At 51.4% G+C, this 11,448-nt stretch overlaps 1 protein-coding gene across 9 annotated transcripts in view; it reads left to right on the forward strand.

Moving 5' to 3' along the window:
- The window catches only part of Atp2b2 (ATPase plasma membrane Ca2+ transporting 2), a 354,925-nt gene that overhangs the window by 91,033 nt on the left and 252,444 nt on the right, over positions 1-11,448 (forward strand). The window lies entirely within an intron of this gene.

The raw sequence follows: 11,448 nt of genomic DNA on the forward strand, positions 1-11,448 counted from the left end.
CTCTGCAGCAGCGACTCTGAGTGCCTCTGCTGTTGGCAGCCAGAGTGCCCAACAGCTCCTGGCCCTGCAGACCCCACAGCCGGAGCCTCGGAGCCCTGGAGCCCAGGGCTGGGAGAAGCCCACTCCTCCTGCAGAGCTTGCCCAGTGCACACTCTGGAGGGTAAGTGAGCGGGACTGCGGGTGCTGCGGACCCAGAGAGGCCAGGAGGAGCCACCAGCTCCGGGACTTCCAGAAAAACACAGCTGATAAAGCTGTTAGTGTTTGGACTATTCCTGTTGAGATTGAAGGAGGAAATAGCTCGGGAGGACTTTCCTGGTGATTCTGTGAAGCAGCGGCAAGACTTGGCTCTGCCCAATCTTGAGGTGGCCCAGAATTCTGGGGAAGGAAGGTTGCTGTTGGCTGGCACCCAAAACCAGGCGGTTATAGGACTTCCCTGAATGACCTTAGCTCCTTCCCTTATTCTCTGCCAGATGTTTATTGAGGGCCTTAGACATGCCAGGCTCCCTGCTAGACTTTACGGGATTCAAAGAGGACAATAATATACAACCTGTACCCAGAAATGCCCATAGCTTGCCAGGAGGGTGATTATTTAAATAATCATAGTGTCATGTGATTTGTGATGGGAGAAAGTCTGCACAGAATCTTCAGGGTGCTAGAGAAGATGTTACAGAGGATGGGCCATTTCAGTTGGGTCTTGAAGGATGAGTAGGAGCTCATCAGAGGACCAAAGACAGCCAAGACATTATGAGTGACTATAAAGAGATCTGGACATACAGAATGTGATAGGCTTGGCAGCTGTGAGCAGAGGCAGCAGAAAGTCCTCAAAGACTGACAGGGCTACATGCTGAAGGGCCTCTGATGCCCAGTGATCAAACTTGGACTTGATGTTTAGGCAGGCGAGAGGCACTGAACATTTTAAAGCAGGTGCTTTTTTGTGGTCAGCTGTGTATCACAGGAAGCTGCCACATGAGTGGAGTGAGAGAGAGAGAGACACTCCCAGAGAGAAAGCCATGTTTTCACGTTCAAGGAGGCCTTAACTTTGAACCAGGGCAGTGGAGGCGGGAGGTGGAGGGCAGAGGACAGCTCTGCTCTTCTGAGTTTGAGAGACAGAGACCAATGGTGAGGGAAAAGGGAGCGTCTGAGGCGATTTCGAAGTGGACAGTGGGGCCTGGGGTATGTGAAGGGACTTCTTAATGAGAGAGGGGACACGGGAAGAGCAGGTGGAGGTAATAAGGACAAATCTGACCACACTAGTGGGGCGTGACTTCTAGACGGTCTCATCCTGAGGGCCCTCGCAGTGCCGTACCCTGGCAGGCTCCGTGGCACGCTGCTGGGCATGCTCAGTCAGTGTCAGCGGTATCACCCACACACCCTCCAGAGTCTCAGCATGTCCACTTGTAGTCACTGAGCTCGTAGTATCAGCCATTGCTCACACAGTGGCATCTTACCCTGCACCTCTTGCATGCTTGGTCCGACCCTCGCTGCAGATTTTCCAGATATTGAATGGGAAGGCTGGTGGTGCACAAAAGTCTACAGTTGACCGTGACATTTGAAATGGCCTCAGTCCCTGGGAGTGTAGGAGAAGGTGCCTAGGGCTGGCTAGTCCAGCACTGATCGCACCCCAGGGAGTCCAGGCCTCTGCTTGGCTTTGAAACAGACCTCAGGTTAGGAGAAACAGGGCAGAGAGATTGTTTCTAAGGCGGGAGGCACAGTATTGAAGGCCTGTGGTGCCCAGCTTTCGCAGAGGGCGGGTCCCTAGGCTGAGTCACAGACTCCCTTTCCCAGTCCCTTTGCTGTTCTGGGTTCTGGTCGGGCTTTCCCCTTTTCTTCAGTGCTCACACGAGAAGACCTCGGAGAGGTGAAGCACCCAGGCAGCCTGCCACCAAACCCGGCCCCTGTCCCACTGTCAGGTCAAGTCACACCTTGGGTGAGGCTGAGCAAGACATTTAAAACCAGTATGAGATTTATACCTGAATTACCAAATTGTTAGTTAAAACAAAGATTGATGGCCACAGTGGAGGAGTGTGTGTGTGTGTGTGTGTGTGTGTGTGTGTGTGTGCGTGTGTGACTCCCCTTCTATGTTTACATTCATTGAGGACCTACTCTATGCCTGGTCCTAGCGATAGAGCAGTGACTGAGGCAGAAGTAGCATAGACTCCCAGGGAGGCATGGGGGAGGGGTGTGGAGGGAGGGTCTTACACATAAGCAGAAACGCACAAACACACATACACGTGCACCTTACCGCTCCACGCCCATGTACAAATCGACACACTTCTACCCAGCCCAGACGCACACAGATGCGGGTCCCAGTGACCACACATACATATGTGTTCCCAGCAAGATGTAGGAGCCCACGGGATTCAGCTTGACCTCGGGAGTTCACTGGGGCAAGGGCACTGCCTTTTCAGCCCATTACAGTAGGCAGGAGCGTGATTCACCCTGCAGAGCAGCACAGACCCTTAATCTGGCTCTTACCTCCACGTCACCAGTCAGAGCTGGGCTTCTGCAGAGAGATGGTACAGACTCAGCTTCTCCCAGGAACTCTGCTAAGAGTCACTGCCACCATCTGTCAAACACTTGACACGCATGTGTCTCCTTCTCTCCGCACTCTGGCCCTGGAGGTGGGTACTAGGTACCGAATGCCCTGGTTTCACACAGAGGAAACAGGCTCAGAGAGCCAGGGTGTCACAGCTGGGGTGTGACGCAGCTCACGAGTGGCAGTGCCCACTGGGCTTCTCCACTGGAAATAGCAGCCCAGTGCCAGTGTTGCTCAGGAGGCTCCTGGTGCATGGGGTGGCCTTGGGTGGTGGAGTCCTTAGTTCTTCCCAGCACATCCTGACAAACTGAGCATCCCCAGCCATTCCCAGGGCCATTGTCTGGTTTCCTCCCAGCCTATCCCTCTGGGTGGTGACTTTGAGCCTAATAATGGAGCAGTGGGGAGGCTGCTGCTGCTCAGGGGTGATGAACAGGCCGGCCTGGGAATCAGACCCTTGCCCCCCGGCTCAGCCTCTTCATCTGTAAACTGGATGATAAATAGCAACCCGGTGGGGTCCTTCTGAACCCCAGATGAAAGAGCAGGTGTGACATGCTTAGCCCAGAGCCAGGCACAAACTACAGTGTGTGTGTGACCGTCATCACCCTCAGCACCTGCTCTGCAACACTGACAACTTCCTGAAGGCCTGCTACGGGAGGCAGTACGCGTGCTGTGGCCCAGAGACACGGAGCAGGTGCACAGTCCAGGGGAAAGATGCAAGGATTCACATGAGTGTGTTTTGCGACAATCCAGGCTTGGAAGGAGACGTATACTGAGTCTGGTGGGGGCACAGAAGGCTGTAGTGTGTTTTGTCAAGAGGCACAGAGAGCCCTGGAGAGGAGTCTTGTAAGAGGAAGATGTTGACCATCAGGGAAAAAAACGGACGTTCCAGGAGGTACACTGTACATGGAACAGAGGGGGCAGGTGCTAGTATCCCCAGGGCTCACACATATGAGCTAAGTGAGAAAAACAGTCTGGGCATAAGACAATACGGAGTGGTGGGGACTGTGGCTGACTGTAAAGTACTTACCAGCTCTAAAAGGAAAGTAGGACCCGGTTCCATGCGGTCGTTGCTCTGAAGGGCCTTGTCTTGCCAGGTCTTCCAAGTTTTCAAGAGATGCCAGAATCCAGGGTTTTATGTGAAATCTCCCAATTTAGAAACCTGAGACCAACACTAGGGAAGTCAAATAGAATATACCTGGGGGCTGCCAGTTTGCAGCTCTGGTTTAGGGCCTAGCAGTAGAGCAGGTGGTAGCTGGTGGCAGGAGAAGAGGTGAAGCTATGGATTCCAGCCCGGTCAACACTTGTTCTACAGATAAGCTAGAGAGTCTAGACTTCATCTGGAAGGTTCAGGGAGACTGTAAGGTTGGAGGCAAAGTTGTGAAATGATAGGCAGCTGTCACATGACCATCTCTCCAGCTGCTATGTGGAGGGTACTTGGGAAGGGGAGATGGGAGACGGGGATGTGGGTTGAGATGCTTAGCAGGGCTGTAAGTGGAGGGTAGTGGTGGCCTGGGCCTGTTAGCTGGGGTAAGAGGAGAAGAAGAGATTGATTCACAGAGTCCAAGGGAAAGGAGACCAGGGTGCCCACCAGTTCCCAGGCCCACATGGGTGGCTCAATGGTGCTGCTCACTGAGGTGTGGAATCTGGGAGAAGAGTGGGGACAGTGGGAGGAGGGGCAGTGACTCTGGTTTGGGCCGTGTTGAGTCTCAGTGCCCATGGGACACCCACCCTGGCTGAACGTGCAGCTCTCGGGAGACAGGGAGCTAAAGACACAGACCCCCCCACCCAGCGGGACCTCCCCCTCTCTCAAGGGCCCCTAAGATCCTGGTCTTTGTTGTTGCTTTGTGGCCTGAAGGTTAAGAGGCCTCCTTCTTGGGTTTGGATTTGGGTTTTATTTCTAGAAAGGCTGAAAGCAAAAAGATGGATTGATACTTAAAGTCAGAACAAAGACCTGACCCGCCATCCTCCTACTCCATGATTTGGGTAACTAGAAGAAATAGGGCAGAGAACACCTGGTTACCTAGGCCCTGTAGTTACCACGCCAATAACATCTCCTTCCCAGGAGCCAGCCTCAGCTCTGTCATCCTGAATTCTTGCAAGTATGGGTCTTACCTGCACTTGAGAGGACAAAAGGGTGTGCTAAGCAGATTGATGGCTTAACAAGCCCACTTAGGAGGCCAGGTTCTCCAGAGACATTTGCATTCCAACAATGAGTGTACACATTATAAATGGCTTCGTATCTATTTTTAAAGCAGTTTTAAGACTCTCATCTGCTGTCAAGAGTGTCACTGAACATAGCAAGGGCATTCACAGCAACGTTGGATCCTTCGAAAAAGAAACGACTGCATTCTATTAGAGAACCAGCCCGTAGCCAGCATCTGCCAAGTACACCAGGCACGGGGGGTTGGGCGTTTTGGAGGCATTGGCTCATTTAAGCCTCACAGTAGTCCCTAGGGGGTGAAGTCGTTGTCATTTTCTTACAGAGGAAAAGAAGCAGGCCTGAAGAAGGTGAGTCACCCGGGGAGGCTCACTCAGCAAGAGAGGGCCCGGGTCACCGAGGCTGGCCACAAGATCTCATTCTTTCTAACAGTCTCCCAGTGGTTTCTCATTCATTCGGGTTTCTGCCCCTTGATCAGTGCAAGGATGGTCTGAACTAGAGCTTCAGAGGGTTTGGGGACAGAGGAGAAGATGGGGAGATGGAAGAGAAGGAGCTGAGCAGTCAGGAAGAGATGGAGGCCCAGAACAGAGAGAAGAATGGAACAATCCCCGGAGTGGAGGAGAAGGGAAGGTTGGAGGTGGGGGGGATGCAGGGTGTGGCCTTACCCAAATCCCAGAGGTGTCACCAGCTCACCTGGGGCAGGTCCTAAACAGGTCTGCAAAAGGTAGAGTTCATTGGTACCTCTTATCAGGTTTTCCCAGCATCAATCATTTGTTTTGTTGATATCTTCAAACCACCCACACTATTTCCCATTTATTCTTATATTAATTTATTCATTGCAGTGCTAGTAATCAAACCCAAGACCTCACACATGCTAGGCCTGCACACTCCCAGCGAGCCACATCCCCGGTCTTACCCTTTTATTCTTTTCACCAGGTCACCACTTTACTCGTTTCCGTTATTTAAAAAGAAAAAACAAAACTTTATTATGCAACTTAAATGGAAATAATATCACTTGTCATAAGTACAAGCTAGCTGGGGTTGTGGCTCAAGGTAGAGCACTTGCCTAGCATGTGTGAGACACTGAGTACGATTCTCAGCACCACATATAAATACATAAATAAACAAAGGTCCATGGATAACTAAAAATAAATATTTTTTTAAAAAGTAGAAGCTAACCATTAAAACCAATTCAGAGAAATAAATAATAATAATATGATTAAGTTCTACCTGGTATTGTGGCCTGGGTTCTGTGCTCTCTCTTGGCTAGGAGGGAGGGGTCGGCAAGGGTGGAGGGATAAAAGGTGCATTACCCCTGAGTGAGTCTTTCTTCCTGAAGGTAAGCAGCAAGCATCAAAGGGAACAGGAACCCGTTCCCACGCTGTGGGTTGGTATCGTTTCATCTCCAAACACTGCCTCTCTGAACCTCTTGGTCTGGGGTCGTGCTGTACAGAAAGCCCCTGCCAGAAGGGATCTCATGACCCTTCCAGAGCTGACAGCGAAGCCTACAAGAGGAGAACCAAAGAGAGCGGGGAGTGGGTGGGTTGGCAGAACAGGCCCCTCCATTCTGTGACTCAGAAAGCGAGAACGTGTTTGGTGCATCGTCCCTTCTGATGAGGGTGGTGAGGGGCAGAGGCCAGGGCGGGAGGCAGGAAGGGGGTTCAGAGGAGGCATCACCACAGTGCCTCCCCTGCCATCCAGGAGGGCCGCTCAAGCCTCCCTTCACGCAGCCTGTCCCTCAGCACGCAGAGTTAGGACATCCCTGAGGCTCCCTTCACGCTTGGCCTCAGGTTCGCCCTGGGTCACCGTAGGCAGGAGCAGCCTATAATCCCTTTAATCCCATATTAATGAATTATGTTCCCAAGAACAGGCTCGGTTGGGGTGAAATGAAAAATAATCTAGCTCCTCCTCTCTCCCCAGGAGAAAAGGGAGGCAAGAAATTGGGTGGCTTCTTGTGGGATCGGTCTCGCTGACTTCTCCCCTTACGTCTGAGTTCTGGCTTGTTCTGAGATCTGAGCTCTAAATTCTGGGGTCCTGGTCTCTCCCCTCAGGCTTCCCTGCCATCCTGTGTGAGCTGTGTGCTAATGGGTGGCTCCCTCCTCACCTGCTGGGCTTTTGTCAGCTATTGGCCATAGGAGGAGCTGCGGAGGAGGGTGAGGGGAGACAGATTAATTCTGAATGACCAACTGAACATGAGATTGCAAGGTTCCTAGAGACCCTTGAGTTCACTGGTACTCCACATCCAGGTGTGCAAATCATGGCCACCATCTTACAGATGAAGAAATTGAGGTAGGCCCAGGGAGGGGAAGAAGACCTTAGAGCTGCTACGGGGCAGATCCAGGCCAGAGCCCAGTCTTCCCTCCCTCCATGATCCCTCCTCCTCTCAGAGAGCTGATGCTTCTTATGCCAAGTTTGGCTTCAGAGCCTGTCCTGGGGACCAGCCAGCTGGTGTTCCCATTTTTATGGGCCTCAGGCATAAGGTACAACCCAACCTGACTCATCTGTGCCAATTCTGAGTGTTCCTGGAGTGTCCTTGCTCACACTCAGCTCCAATCATGGCCTCTGGGGACATCTTCCCCTTTCCTGCCTAGAGATTGTGGTTACTTCCCCTGCCCTTTGCCAGACTTGGCAGCCGGTCTGCTCTTTAGAGACGCCCCAGAGACCACTGGGGCCAGCCACAGGGCAATGCTCAGTGCACAGTAGGCACACAGCACCCATGAGGGAACTGCCGGCTGGCACCCTTGGTTACCTTGGTATCTCCTCTCTTTTGCAGGCTCAGGGAGTTTCCAGGTCTTGGAATCTGGGGTTGTTGTTTGAATGCAGGGCAGCAGGTCAGGTGGGTCTACCTGGTGATTAACCATGACTACAGATCCAACCTCCTTCCTGGGGGATTCTCAGCCTTACCCTGCCCTGGGAATTCTCCTGGGCTCCTGTGTGACCTCTGTCTGCTTTTTGTGGTCACCCCCCTCATTCCTACTCATCCTTCCACCCCACTACACTCCTCCATGTCCTCACTCAGCTCTCTGCCTGGACACAAAAAGTGGGTTTTCTGGAAAGCAAGGTGAGTGGCCAAGTGACCCCTAGGTGCCCCAGGGTAGTTGTATGCAGGCACTCACAGGCCACCTGTCCAAGCAGGGTGGGTGTGGCTCAGCCCCAGGCAGGGAGAGGGCTGCAGATCCTACTAATTGGGAACCAAGCTGCCTGTCCCTGTCTGGAGCTTGAAACCAGAGGCTTGTGAATAAACCCAGGGCCTAGTCTGTAAGGGGAGCCAGCTCCCACCGTGAAAGGGCCTTTTGTTTTATCCCACTCCCTCCCTGGTTCCTGGGTGAGCTGTGATTCCATTTTAATTAAATATGCAGTGGCTGGGGCTGAGCAAGATGCCCTGGTCCTCTGCTCCAGGGCTGGGGAGGAGGGATGGGTGACATGTGGCCCAATATCTAGGTCCCATCAATGCAGAAAATTTCAAGCGGGAGGTTGTCAGGAGCAAGCAGGGGCAGCAGTTGTGAGCTGGTCCACAGTGGGTTAATGCTCAGTGCAGAGGAATTCACCCTGTAGGATGCCAGCCTTCCTTGGGCATCCACTGATTAACACATCTTCTAGTACACAGGGAATTTGAACCTGAGGGCAGGAGAAGGATTTTTTTTTTTTTTTTATCATGTTACACAGGCCCAGCAGGGGCTCAGGTAGCACCTGTGCCGGGGGTGACTCTTTTGTTCACTCCCCAGGTGGGCAGCTGTGGACCCCCGCGGGCCCCAGCCCTCGGCTCTCAAGTACCCTTTTCTACACCAGCCATATGCTGACTTCCACCCCTGAAAGAATCCACTGCTCAGCAAAGTAGTGCAGTCAGATCTCTGAACCAAGAGGCCTGAGGGAACCCCCCAGCCCACTCACCTGTTCCCCTTCTTCTTCCTCCTGTGTCTTTGAGGTTCTCCACTGAGAAGCCCTCTGGAATCCCGATTATCCCTTCTCACCCCCCACTTATCTCTCTCATCCGATCTTGTGTACTTGCCTGAATTCTTGCATATTCACTATCTCCCCCTGGTGGGACCTAAGCCCCATGAGGATAGGGATGCCATTTTATGTGCTCAGTGCCTGGTCAGAGATCACGAATTCAGAAATGGTCGAATAAATACACTGTGGGCAGAGACTTCACCTAAAATGTGACCTGGCTGGGGGTTTGGCTCCATGGCAGATCAGGCGCTTAACATGCACCAGGCCCTGGGTTCTGACTCTGGCACCAAAAATAAACAAGCAAACAAACAAATAAAAGTGACTCAACTTCAATAGTATAAAAGTCCATCTGGAACTCTGTGATTCAGGGGCTCATCCAATCAGCAGAGCCCCTGAGCCCTGCCCTGCTCTGTGCCTGTGCCTGTGCTGGGTGGTGCTGGTAGAAGCCCATAGCCTACACGCAGTCCAGAGGGATGACGGACAGGAAATCACAGTCCAGTGGGATCAGGCCATCATGGCGGAAAGAGGGAATCCAGGCAGAGGAAGAGGAAGTGGGGTCCTTGAGGAAGGTGAGCCAAAGTACCTGGGAAAGAAGAGACCATGGCCAGAGATGGAGTGCTCAGGAGGATGCAGCCAGTTCTGGGAAGTAACCCTGAGAAATCTGGGATTGAGGGAAGCACAGCTGTAGAGTAGGTGAAGACCAACTCTAAGGGGCTTCTGATGCCACACCCAGACTCCAGACTTTATCCTGCAGGGAGTGGGACGCCATTAGAGGTCATTCACTTGGGGTAAGATCCCGTCAGAGCTACGTTTTTGGAGGATTACTCAAGTTGTAGCCCAGAGTATGGACCACGTGCCCAAGGATTCAGGGCCTCCCTTTGTTGCCCCTGGGGAAATGGAATATGATCCTGGGCACCAGGTCCCTCTCTGAGGATGATTGTCTCATCAGAGGACTGAGGTGGTAATACAGGGGCTGGGGGATCACTTACCTGTTATAAGATATGCCTTCCCTAGAGGGGATAAATGTCTTATTAAATTAGCAGCTGAGAAGGTAGGAATGGTGTCACTATAACCTGGGACTGCAGGTCATCACCCTCAGCTTGGTTTGTCCTAGGATTCAGACACCACCTTAGAGATGCCATCCTCTGTGCCCTTGATCACATGTGTTCTATAGTCAGTCAACAAACAATTTCTGTTGACTTGCTTACTTGTTTGAAAATTTTATTCAACTAAAGATCCTTCTAGAACTTACACAAGTCGAGGGAATAGTATAGACAAAAGCACAGAGATAAGAATAGGTCTGAAATAAGTTAAGGAGGTGATTAAGGATCTTTTATATTAAATCCCTGAAGCCTTGGGGTAAAGCTTTCTCTTTCTAAGGTTGAAAGTTGGGAGCTATGGACACCACACTTCTTCGTGTCTACCCTGAAATTTTGTCATTTAAGAATATAAAGTTCATGACATCAGAATAAGTGCTTAAGGGATATCTCCCTTCTTTATCTCTGTATCAACCCCTGAAAGTATTTTAATTGCATCTATAGTTGAGTAAACTTAGTCACAGAAAGGTAAAGTCACTTGCTTAAGATCATACAGTTTAGAAGCAGAGTAACCGAGATTTGAACCCAGGGACTCTGGTCCACCACATCCTGATGATGACCACCATTGCCCCTGCTATTTGAGCACCATTGCCTTTGAGCAGAAATTCTGATCTCCATGCCTCTCCTCCCTGTAGCCCAGCCTGCTGTCTCAGCCAAGGTCCTGTTCTAACTCCCCATCCCTAACGATGGGGTGTTCACCATTTGCAAGACCTTCTCTTGTTTAATCTTTGCCATGTCCTTCTGAGGGTTGGTGGCTAGAGGCCAGTTGATGGAGGAGGAGACCAAAGCTCAGGGATTTGAGGACAATAATAAAAACCTCACCAGCTGAGCTGGATGTAGAACTGCTTTACAAACAACAGATACTCTTGTTATTGTTGTGTGATTTTAGTTGATGGGGAAACTGAGGCACGGAACTCTGTAGTAACTTATCCCAGGTCACAGCTAGTGAGATATAAAACCAAGATTCAAACTCGGGGAGGATGGATCCAGAATCCACACTCCGAACCAGCTCATTCAGCTGCCATCGGGCTGGCTCATGGGGGCAAGGGTGCACGTGGCAAATATTCGGAAATGACTTAATTGCTCATCTCTGACCTCTCTTTTAGTTCTGTCCCTGGTTTCCTCTTTCTTTTCTTCACAACCTAGTGTCGCCCTCTGACTGCCCTGAGAGACCTGAAGTCTGGGTGCTGAGGGGGCTAGGTATAGGTCCTGTGATGACAATGATGATGATGACAATGACAATGACGATGACAACGGTGTCTGTGTGTGTGTGTGTGTGTACACACACACTTACATGGGTGCCTGCCATGTGCCCTGGTCTGCCGAGAATCCTTCACAGAGAGTGCGCTTGGGGAAGGGAGGTCCCTCAGAGTTCTCTGTGACTCGCTGCAACCTCCTTGCTCTGGAAGGGGCTGAAGGTTTTCTCAGCTGTTTCTTCCATTCTTGAGCTGCTGCTGGCAGCAGACTGTGGAGTTTCCATCTGCAGAATTAGTAGTGGCCCATCTCTGGGAAACTCTGGTCTCCTTTTCAAACTAAGTCAGGGAAGATCAATGGCCAAGGAATTCACAGCCTTGTCTGGGGCTGTTTTTTACTCCTCCTTGAAGAAATGTGGACTCTTCTGACTACAACTAATGTGACAGTCCCACCCTCTACAACTGTCCTATGAGGTGTGTTACTAAAAAAATATTTTAAGAATATTTGGGAGG

The sequence above is a fragment of the Sciurus carolinensis genome, chromosome 19 (assembly GCF_902686445.1).
Source record: "Sciurus carolinensis chromosome 19, mSciCar1.2, whole genome shotgun sequence".
Classification (NCBI taxonomy): Eukaryota; Metazoa; Chordata; class Mammalia; order Rodentia; family Sciuridae; genus Sciurus; species Sciurus carolinensis.